At 34.0% G+C, this 12,145-nt stretch overlaps 1 protein-coding gene across 2 annotated transcripts in view; it reads right to left on the minus strand.

Annotated features, from left to right (window-relative positions):
* The window catches only part of LOC106881302 (glycine receptor subunit alpha-1), a 243,433-nt gene that overhangs the window by 171,654 nt on the left and 59,634 nt on the right, over nucleotides 1-12,145 (minus strand). For both annotated transcript variants that reach the window (XM_014931637.3, XM_089361973.1), the window contains exon 2: nucleotides 2,051-2,130. The gene's annotated coding sequence lies outside the window, so the exon portion shown is untranslated. The remainder of the gene's footprint in view (nucleotides 1-2,050; nucleotides 2,131-12,145) is intronic.

Below are 12,145 nucleotides of genomic sequence, written 5' to 3' on the forward strand. Positions count from 1 at the left end.
TGAAGCAGGGAAAACTCAGGGAAGTTCTGAACAAAATGTTTCATAGCATTTAGGTTTCATCTCGATCCCCTTAGACTCACGATAAAATAATGTTAGAGCAGGGGTTAATTATAGTGGCTAAAACGTGTGAGCAGAAGGGAACCTTGGGGTCATGATCCTGATTCGGCCCGGCCCCCTTAGAGTAAGAAATCAAGGGTCGAATCACTCACCTGAGAGCGAACTTTTGGGGGAGGGTCAGTCGACTAGATCGGCACCAGTACGCAACTGGTACTTAATTTATCGACCCCGAAAGGATGAAAGGCAAAATCGACCTCGGTGGAATTTGAACACAGAACGTAAAGACAGACAAAATAGCGCTAAGCATTTATATATATATGTGTGTGTGTGTATCAAGTCGTTTTGTGCGTGTTGCTAGATGTGTTTCGCTGATGACTTTGCTGTTTCTGTATTTCTTATGCAATGGATACATGTCAGAAGTACAGTGGTTTCTAGAGCAGCCATCATATGGGGATTGAGTGATATATTTAGTCTTCTATTTTAGGTGATTTCTACCCGTAAGAATTGTTACAACCGGGCTCTGCCCACTCAATTATCACATCATCATCCATTTGTTATCTGCTTTTACATTATTTTTTCTTTCTTTCATTACCGCCATCGCTAACTTTCCTTCTACTCATGTACCTACCTCAAGGCGTTTTCAAGTCGTGTTCTATGCAAATAATTCTCTCTCTCTCTCTCTCTCTCTCTCTGTGTCTCTCTCTGTGTCTCTCTCTCTGTCTCTCTCTCTGTGTCTCTCTCTGTGTCTCTCTCTCTGTCTGTCTGTCTCTCTTTCTCTCTCTCTCACACACACCCTCTCCCCAGCTTTCTGTCACTGCAACTCCTCTGTGTAAAGCAGCACACGTGACTGCGCAGGCATTTTGAACAAGAATAAATACAAAAGAAAATAGTAAGTTTTGATGCTATGTTTATATATATATATATATATATATATATATATATATATATATATATATATATATATATATATATATATATATATATATATGAAAGAAGGTCTGAAAATGCAAAAGTCTTTTAGAGATGTTTATTGACTTGACCGGTTTCACATTTTTAGAAAAAGATTATCAAAAGTAAAATATAAAGCTTTGTATAAGTTTCGTTGTGTTAAAAAATGGTTATCACAAAAGGATTAAAATACAGTTATGCAGTCTTTTGTATATATATATATATATATATATATATATATATATATATATATATATATATATATATAAATCTATCTATCTATCTATATATTTATATACATATATATATATATATATATATATATATATATATATATATATATATATATATATATATATATATATATATATATATATATACTACCAAAGAAACATGATTTCTATTGAACTCAAAATACTTATTGTATTCCCTTTCTCGAATACTTTCTTGTAAACTGTTTTTAACATATTCTCATCATTATCAAAGACTGCATAACTGCATTTCAATACTTTTGTGATAACCATTTTTTAACACAACGAAACTTATACAAAGCTTTATATTTTACTTTTGATAATCTTTTTCTAAAAAAGTGAAACTGGTCAAGTCGATAAACATCTCTAAAAGACCTTTGCATTTTCAAACCTTCTTTCATATATATTTTCACTCGTGCGATACCTTACAACTTTACTTTGTTATATATATATATATATATATATATATATATCGGATATTGAGAACAAAATCAGAAGCCATTTTGCGTTCATCAAATTCTTCATATATAGACAAGTTGAGGAAAATCTGATAAGAATAATAACATGAATTGAAATTATTAATCAGCACTGATAGAATTAGTATCAGACATCATGAAATACAAATCTTTACATTCTGTATGAATATAGCGGCAGATTAAAATCTGACTGCTTTCGACACGTGAAAAGCCGAGGCGCTTATTTTTGCTTCAGAATGTATTAATTACATTTATTTAATCCATATATCTGTCATGAATTTAATTTAGTGTGTTTATTTTAAATGTTTATTTTCTTACCTTTTATCAGATTCTTCCACTGAATGTAAAGAAACGGGTTTTACTTCCGAAGAATTTTATATCCAAAAACGTTGTTGTATCTATGGTAAAAAAAAAGAGGAAAAAGGAAAATGAAAGAAACAGAAAAACACATATAGACTACAAGTTTGCTTACGCGCGCACACATACACACTCAGACACACAAACAACACTCACACACTCTCACACACACACGCTCACACAAACACACACACGCTCACACATGCATACTCACACACACAGACACACACACAACCAAACACACACTCACACACACACGCACGCACACACACGCACGCGCACACACACACACACACACACACACACACACACACACACACACCAATATTTGATGGTATGTCAAATTATAATAAAGACAAATTTACATTAAACTGAAGGATTTCTCAGTACTTTTCGTTGAATACATATCTATTATTCTTTGACAGTGACTTCGAAGTTTCGGCCTCAACATTATTCGCACCATGGTACATTTTACATAGTTTCCGGTAAACTTATTTTTGGGGAAAAAAGTGGTGCTTTGTTGAATGATAATTAGATACAGAGTAAGTTCCGATGGAAAGATATACAGAGTCTTTTATTGGTTAAAGTTGATGGTGTGTTATTGTTCAGAGTTCACTCACGCGTGTAAAACTTTGGTGTGTCTATTTAGGTGTGTCTCTTTTAGATTTTGGAATTGTCCTTAGGGATCACAAAAGCATGTAAGTAGATATAAAACTTAGGTGAACAACAGAGGTGTTACCGGTTTTAGTTGTTGTTCATGTTATTAGAACACTATTAACCTGTTTCTGTTGGAATGGTGGAGGTTACTGTTCAGAGTTCTGAGTTCAGCCAAGCATGTAATATGTGTGTATGCATGTATGTATGTATGTATGCATGTATATATGTATGTATGTATGTATGCGCTTTATATATACAAACCATGCACACACACTCACAAATATATGACTATTAAAATGGCGTATTAACAAGCTATCACATTACAATATTTAATAAGCCAACATTTGAATATGGTTACATCTTTATACATATATACACACATACATACACCCACATACACACACACATACATACATACATACATACATACATACATACATACATACATACATATGTGTGTGTGTGTGCACGTGTGAATTAGAATAATTTGCTGTCTGTTTCAATTAATTACTACTAAGAAACATTAAATTATTTGATTTGAAGACATCATGACAATATTTATGTCCTGCCGTTTAGCAGCCTCGAGAAAACTGTGTGGAAGAGAGAGAAAGAGAGGGAGGGGGAGAAATGGAAAACGATATAGACATGAAGTGAGAGACTGAGAATGAAAGAGAGAGAGAGAGAGAGAGAGAGAGAGAGAGAGGGAGAGAGAGAGAGAGAGAGAGAGAGAGGGAGAGAGATAGATAGATAGAGAGAGAGAGAGAGAGAGGTGGGGAGAGAACATGGATAGATATCTACATACAATTATATTTTCATGCATACATATATATTTATATGCAGACACACGTTTGCATACATACATTCTCCCTTACATATTTGACACACACACACACACACACACACACGCGCATTTATATTTACATATCCTGGATGTGACAACTGACGATATACATTAAACTGAAGATGCATTGAAGTAGCAGAAAGTGACTGTTTGTGTTGGTTTGTGTTTGAAGAATGATGGATGGGATTTGAAAGAGGCAAACGACCACGGCTTCAAAGACATAGACGGGGTGTGAAAAGAAGTGTAAATCAACAGAATGTGGAGGAGATTCACAGAAATAGAGAAATGGACATACAGTTAGGTATATCGATGGATAGATAGAAATCCTGAACGATAAAAAGAGGATAGACAGATAGATCGATAAATCGATAGATGGAAGAAAGATAGATGGCTATATTACCTGTCTCTCTATATAGAGACAGGCATATATATACATACACACATATATATAGATATAGATATAGATAGAGAGAATATAGATTGGGAGACAGATAGACAGACAGGTAGATAAATAAATTGAAGGAAGGCTAAACAGACAGACAGACATACAGATAGATAGATAGATAGATATACAGATTGATAGAAATACAGATGGTTCGATAGACTGACATACATCCACACAGGCAGACAGAGAGACAGACAGACAGACAGATAGAGTAGTATTTATTTCTTTATTGCCCACAGGGGACTAAACATAGAGGGGACAGACAAAGACAGACCAAGGGATTAAGTCGATTAAAACGATCCTAGTGCGTAATTGGTACTTATTTAATCGACCCCGAAAGGATGAAAAGCAAAGTCGACCTCGGTGGAGTTTGAACTCAGAACGTAACGGCAGACGAAATACCGCTAAGCATTTCGTCCGGCGTGTTAACGTTTCTGCCACCTCACCGCCCTAAGATAGAATAGTATTGAATGAGAGTGAGAGAGTGAGGCACCTTTAAAAAGGAAGGATAAATTTCCGAACGTAATGTTGGTCACGGATGGAAATTACTCGTCATAGATCTATTCCTTCAGAATAAAGGCGGTGCTTCAGCATGGCCGCAGTCAAAATGACTGAAATAAGTAAAAGAATAAAAGAATAAAAGTATATAAAATTTAATATATAATTAATACAAAATATGGTGGAGCTGCGTGGCAATATATATATCAAATAAAATATAAATCAAATGAAATACAGGAGATAAGTTAAACTCCTTCATACATGAAATTATGGAGTAAGGTTATTTATAAGAAACTAAAATATATTGTGATTGGAATTATATAAGCTGAATGCGTTGTTTTAAGCGCCCTGAGATAAAAGTTTTCAATGATTAATAATGTTTTCATCGTCTATTTGGTATTCAATGCATTCAATTTAAAGACTAGTATTCGCTGAATAGAGTTTAGAAATATTGAGTGATTGCGAACGTTTTTATAAAGAAAAGGTCGAATAAGGCCTGGTATTTATGTGGTGTGTATTCTTGAAATTTTACAGAAAACAAATAATTTTATCAAAAGATTTAAAGTGGTGGGCGTTTTTCATCGATAGGCAAATGTAAAACAATAACTCTAAGCAATGGCTTCAAGTCAAAGAAATGTCTTTCTTCATCTGAAACATTTGCAGAAGATCTCTTCTTGTTAATCAAGAAGCTAGAATTTCGAATATAAAAATACGTCTTCGGAGATAATTTAAAAGTAAGATTACAAAAGGTCAAAAATAGCAATAAAATGTTCCTACAACCAGACAAGACCAAAACTCATATAAAATTGATAAACTTTTCTGCCACTGCTTTCTTCTAATTTTATAACTAGCGCTTAAAAGAAAACGAATCAACATTTTGATAGATATCAATATCCAGGGTCAAAAAATCTCTACTAAACTGTAAATTAAGGATAGAAAAAAAGACATCATTCTTCAACAAAGTTTCAGGACTGTGAGAATAAATTTGAACTAACCTCTTGAATTAGGGTAATAAACCTAGGCAAAATTGGCGTTGCAGTCGCTTATAAATACAACCTGAATATAAATATATCCGATCATAACTTGCCGCACTCCTCTCATTACAGAAAGTTTATATCCATTATGCTTGAGGGTCTATAGTCCGTTACGAACTCAGATGAATTCAGTAATATCGTCGCATTGTATATACAAAGTAGAAACCAAGTTGAAGGGGGCTTTTATAGCGATAATGGGCTGTCAGCCATATGAATATTTGAGAAACTCAAACTTCGAAGCCCGTTGTAAATATGCATCCATGCGTGTGTATGTGTGTGTAGGTGTCCTTTTGCTTGCCCTCACACAGCTTGACAACTGGTATTGATTTGTTTCCGTCCTTGTAACAACGGTTCAGCATAAATGATCGACAGAATAAATGAGATACTTTTCAAAATAAGTACTAAAGTACTAGAGTCGATTTGTTTGACTAAACACTTCAAGTCAGATCCTCGACATATCCACAGTGCAATGACTGAAGCAGCCAAAAGGTAAATAGATATTAAAGAATTTCTATGTCTTTGCAATGCGTCTCGGATGTATATTGAAACCTCTGCTGCTATGTAACGATATATGGGTTATAATTAGTTCAGTATGTCTTCTATCTTCTATTTTAACATATTTTATGTCAACAACACTTGGATGAGGAAGAAGGGAAAACAAGTGGATAGATTGACGAAATGTTTATTCCGTAGTTGCTTAAGTTTAACAACTATCTCAAAGGACGTTTAATTTTATGAAGCCAGGTAAAGGTAATTCTATGTCTAGCAATTTTATGCGATTAATTACGTAAATGAACGTGGACGTTATTTTAAACTAACAACGGGGGTTAATGATGCAGATATTTTATGAGTTTAATGTTATCATAACTTGGTAAGTTTGCATATGCTGGTCTAATATTACTATTAATTAGTAATAATTTTGTTACTGTAAACTTGTTTTTATTTTACGATCATATCGAATTTATAGACCTCATATATGATTTCATTGAACGTTGCCCAATTAGGTCATAATGTTGTCATAGCATTGAATTCAATATGAAGTAAATATTTAAATGTATAATGTATTATGCTTCTCGAAAGCTACTGGCTTTAATATAAAACCATTTCAGAAGAGTTAATGATTAGAGGAGTTAATTAAACAAATTATTTATGGGTACGATAGAGTGTTAGTTCTCACTGTAAGCACCAACTATTATCTGTTATAATTATTTCCACATGGACATTCAAACACGAATTCACATTCTGCTTTCATACATTTAAGATATATTTAAGAGAAAGAGTTTGTTAATGTTTCCCGTAATCTCACAAATATAGAGACACTCACAGATGCACATCACTTTATACCAAGCAAGATATATATTTTTATATATTTACATATGTTTATATATATATATATATATATATATATACGACCTACAAAAAAGAAATATCTAATAATCATTATTATTACCTTGTCCTTTATATATATATATATATATATATATAAGTGGTGATATTGATAGGGATCATAAAAGACACTTGTTTACATATAGATACACGCCTACATACAGATCCATGTACACATGCACTCACAGCTGAAAAGAAATCCAAATACCAGCTGAAGTATTAGAAAAGGCATAAATAAAGCTTGCACTAAAAAATTAGCAATTATATTAATAATTCGAAATAGAATACGGCCTTTGGAATTCTGAATTTGTGCTTGCGTAAGATGTGGCCTGTCCATCTGAGCTGTCGGAGCAGATGGCTATAAGCAACTTTGAGAACGTCAGAATAACTGCGGCAGATGAGAAATGCCACAGAAGGAACAAAAATCATCGTCAAGGCCGTATTGGATCAGAGTTTAAATATTTACCCCAAATGCACCAGAGTCTGTCATTTAAGGATTGGTTTACATAACCACAGGAGGGCTGACCGATCTTCCTAATGATATTCGGACATGTAGAATTGTCATTTCTGCGTTGTTTATTGATCGATTATGGGTTGATGTTTATTAATCTTGTATGGCAGATTGGTGAAATATTGTTTTTTGTTTTTCATTGTATTCATACTACGTTCCTCCTCAATGCAAATCATGGGTGAAGTAACGAAACCCTACAACTATAACCCAACCACTACAATAGCACAAGAATGAGGTAACACTACATTACTAAGGTAACAACTAAAGTAATTCATAAGGTAACAACGAAAGTAATCTCCTAAGCACACGCACGCGCGAAACAAAAGCTCACATACTCAGAAACCACACTCATACAATTTGCAAGTTACACAGAAAGACGGAAACGTACACAAGTTTTTTCATGTAAGCACCAATAACAGCAAAAAGAAGTAATTGATAACGGTTTCAAATTTTGTCACAAAGCCAGCAATTTCGGGGGAGGGGAGGGTAGACTGATTACATCGACCCTAGTACTCAACTGATACTTGTTTTATCGGCCCTGAAAGGATGACAGGCATGGTGACCTGAGCGGAATTTGTACTGAGAACAGAAAAAAAGACGAAATGCCATTGGGCATTTTGCCCGGCATACAAACGATTCTGCTATCTCACCGCCTTAGAGAAAGTAAACATTATTAAAAAGATAGTAACACGAAATGAAACAACAGTGATATGATGTAACACATGTCACGTGCTTCCCAACATAAACAAGAAGACGACACTTCTAGTAACATAGCGTATAAAAGATAAATTATTTAGCGGCCATGAAATCGTTGTAAAATATCAGAGCATTCTATTTTATCGAACCCTGAAGGGGTTGAAGATAAAGTTGAGATCTCGGCAGTATTCGAATTCAGAATGTAAAGAGCTGGAAGAAATATCACAATCCGACGCCCCAACGTTTCCGCTATCTCACACATAAAATAAACTATAGCATCTGTAATGTGTTCATCCATTTGCTTTTAAATCATGTTATCATTAATTTCCCATGGTGCTATAAGTATGTGTTAATATCTGAGTGTTTCTATTTGAAGATGGCTATATTTTCGAATTTGGATTTTACTTTGAAGAAACCACTTAACGAACCGTAAATGGAAATTGACACAACGTAATTTTACGCATATAATAAGCCAAATTTTAAATTTCTCGTAATATTTTTATTTTTTCCAAAAGTATCGCAAAACAGCATGACAGATTCCAGACTGACACAGCAAATGAAAAACTCTGCTGTACTTGCATCTTTTGCCGCCAATCCCATATACTCAGGGATGAGTTTGTTGTATGTGACCCAGTCCTTACGGTTCAAGGTTAGGAAAGGGCTGGGAGTTCCTGGCGGTGATGTGTTATCCTTGACAAAGAGAAAGAGACATTCTCAGCGGTGAGAATATCTCATTAAGTCGTCCATAAGTTCCAGGATATGATCAACGATAATTTCTGCGTGTCGATGAGTACCAAACAGCTCAAAAGAGGGTAACATATCCATTGTAAATCAGTTATCTAGTGTACGAGGACATCAGGTACGTTCCTTAGAGATAAGGATATGGAAATGTATAACCGGGAATGCCAGAGAGAACTCCTAACATCATGTGATCTCTAGCGCTAGTTACCTGCCCTAGCCCCTTGGGTTGTCTCACCTGAGATGTTGCTCAGGAGTAGAGCCGGCCTGTGGCATCAAACCGTCCAGAAAATTCATTGAGCTTGCTGCCTTAGGATGCTATCACTTCTAAGGACATTGATTGCCATGACTGGGAAATGAAGGTTGATGGTTTTTGATGTGTTTAATTGAACGCATGTACCACATTTCTTGGAGTATTTTGGAAGATTGGCGTCTTCAATTCTGTTTCTGTATTGCGTTCACGTGAGGGTACTTGGTGAACCTTGTAAATTAGTATATTGGAAAGATTTTACTTCTACTGTTTTCTTGTTCGTTATTTGGATTGTACTTTTTTAATAAATAATTTGATTTGAGATCGGAACAAAACAAAATAATTCATTGTGGAAGATTCAATTTAGTTTTCATACATGCACTACACTGTTATATTTATGTGTATTTTATCATTTTTGGAAATAGCAATATATTATTATTATTATTATTATTATTATTATTATTATTATTATTATTATTATCATTATTATTATTATTATTATTATTATTATTATTATTATTTTGTCATAGTGATATATTACTTCTTATAATATATATATATATATATATATATATATATATATATATATATATATATATATATATATATATATATATATATATATATATATATATATATATATATATATATATATATATATAGAAGACGAAGGCAGGTATATGTCAGAAGAATTATAAAATAAGGATTTCCAATGTTAGCAAAAAGCCATAAATTAGTGTTGGAGGATTATGATAAATAATATTGACCTCAGTATATCAAAAACTAGATGAAATAAATTATTTACTGCAAAGACTATTCCTAAAGCACATGTGGTTTTGTATCAGTACTAAAAAAAAAAGACTTTTATATCATCATCATCGTCATCATCATCATTATTAGATGCTCAATCATTCTCTGATCACTGATTATGTACTTAACTGAGCGTCAGTTGCCAGGTCGTTGATCTATGACAAAAGACTTTAATGCCTTATAAAACATATTATTACGTCAAAAATAATAATAAAGTAAACGTGAACGTAATGATCTATGTGTTTTGAGAGCTACACTCACTCAGCAGCGATGGGATTTGCCTGTTTGTTTTATACTTATAACTAACACGAAAAACTAATATAGTTCGTATGCTAACATAGAAAATACGTAGATTTATTTATAGTGGCCTCTATTTCTTTATTTTTTTTCTCCTTTTATTCTAACTCTAAACGCTTTATTAAAATAACTTCTAAAGCCTACTCACCTAGATTTTCATTTATTTATTTATTTGCTTTTTACAATACCTACCTCACTACCATCACTTATTTTACCTGTAAAATATATGCTTCTCCATGTACGATTCTCGTTTAAATAGATTTGCAGTTCTCTTCTTCGCAGTCGTCTCTTCTAGTTCTTAACTTGCACTTTTCTGCTTCTCTCTTTCTCTCTTTCCCCACCTCTCTCCGTCTCCCACCCCTCTCTCTCTCTCTTCATAATCCCAAATTCTTTCTGAACAACTAAACTATTTTCATCCCTCTAATTTTCGTAATTTTCATTTCTCGAATGTTTCCATTCGATGAGGCCCCGTCATTGTCTAGCAAGGCGCCGAGATGGCAGACACGACAGACAGTCGATCTAAAATAAAACAGCAGCATTATCTACATTCTATTATCTACATTCTATTATCTACATTCTCAGTTCTGATCCAGTCAGGTCTGCTTTGCCCTTATTCTTCAAGGAATCAATAATATAATCACCGGTTGATTAGCAGCAGTTTGCTCTAATCGAGCAGGCATATTATTGGTTTCAAATTGGGCACAAGGCCAGCAATTTCGAAGGAGAAGGTAATTTGATTACATCGACCTTTGTGCTCAACTGGTATTTATTTTATCGACCCCAATGACATGAAGGGCAAAGTCGACCTCGGCGGAAATGAGCAGGCGTATTATATACATTCCAGGCGTGACAGTTTTCTTAATTTCAGATAAGATATCGCGAAATTTCCATCATCTAATAAAACCTTACTCCAGTTCTATATTTAAGAGATGAGGAATTATGTACATTATTTACATTATTTACATTCGACGGATATTTTATCCTCATCTTGTTTGTTGTTAACACAACGTTTCGGCTGATATACTCTCCAGCCTTCATCAGGTGTCTTGGGGAAATTTCGAACCTGGGTTCTCATTCCTAAGGTATTTTTCGATGTTATTATTATTATTATTATTATTATTATTATTATTATTATTATTATTATTATTATTATTATTATTGTTGTTGTTGTTGTTGTTTAGGTCACTGCTTGGAATCGAACTCGGAATCTTGGGGTTAGTAGCCCGCACTGTTAATCACTATACCATATGCCTGTAGGCTACTAACCACAGGATTCCGAGTTCGATGGCTACTTTATCTTGCATGAACTTTAACACATCGTTGAGGCTCACTCGTTTGCTTGTGGTCATTACAACTGGTTCGAGCAAGACTACGATTAAACGCGTCCCATATAGTGTATCGAAGTTTAATGTATCCATTATAAGTTCGTTCAAGATGCTAGGCAGAGCCTTCCAAACTTATCTCATTGGCGGTACACATTTCGAAAATTAACTGAACTGAATATCATATCACGTCACTCGCCTCGTAGCTAACTCTATGCAGAGCTATGAAATCTATGAAATCTACTTCACAGCCACATATCCGTAAAAATTGTCTTAAGTGCTTATCAGCGATAAATGTAACGTCACGTTGTTTAGGAATCTCTGTGATGGAGTGATTTGGAGGGATATTTTACTGTTATTTTAGCATGTTGAGCAACTATGTCGAGGAAACCGATAGTAGATCTGATATGCTAGAAACTACAGATATTAAATACTGTCATATAGAAAGATTTATTTTTCTGAATCAGCTATAGCCTTTTCTAAATCTGGATTTACTTTGATCTTATCGAACCTCGGGTTATATCTGATCCAACAAGCCTGTAATAAAAGGTATTCGAGTCATGCCCATCCA

Source organism: Octopus bimaculoides, chromosome 13 (genome assembly GCF_046866305.1).
Source record: "Octopus bimaculoides isolate indiv1 chromosome 13, ASM4686630v1, whole genome shotgun sequence".
NCBI classification, from domain to species: domain Eukaryota; kingdom Metazoa; phylum Mollusca; class Cephalopoda; order Octopoda; family Octopodidae; genus Octopus; species Octopus bimaculoides.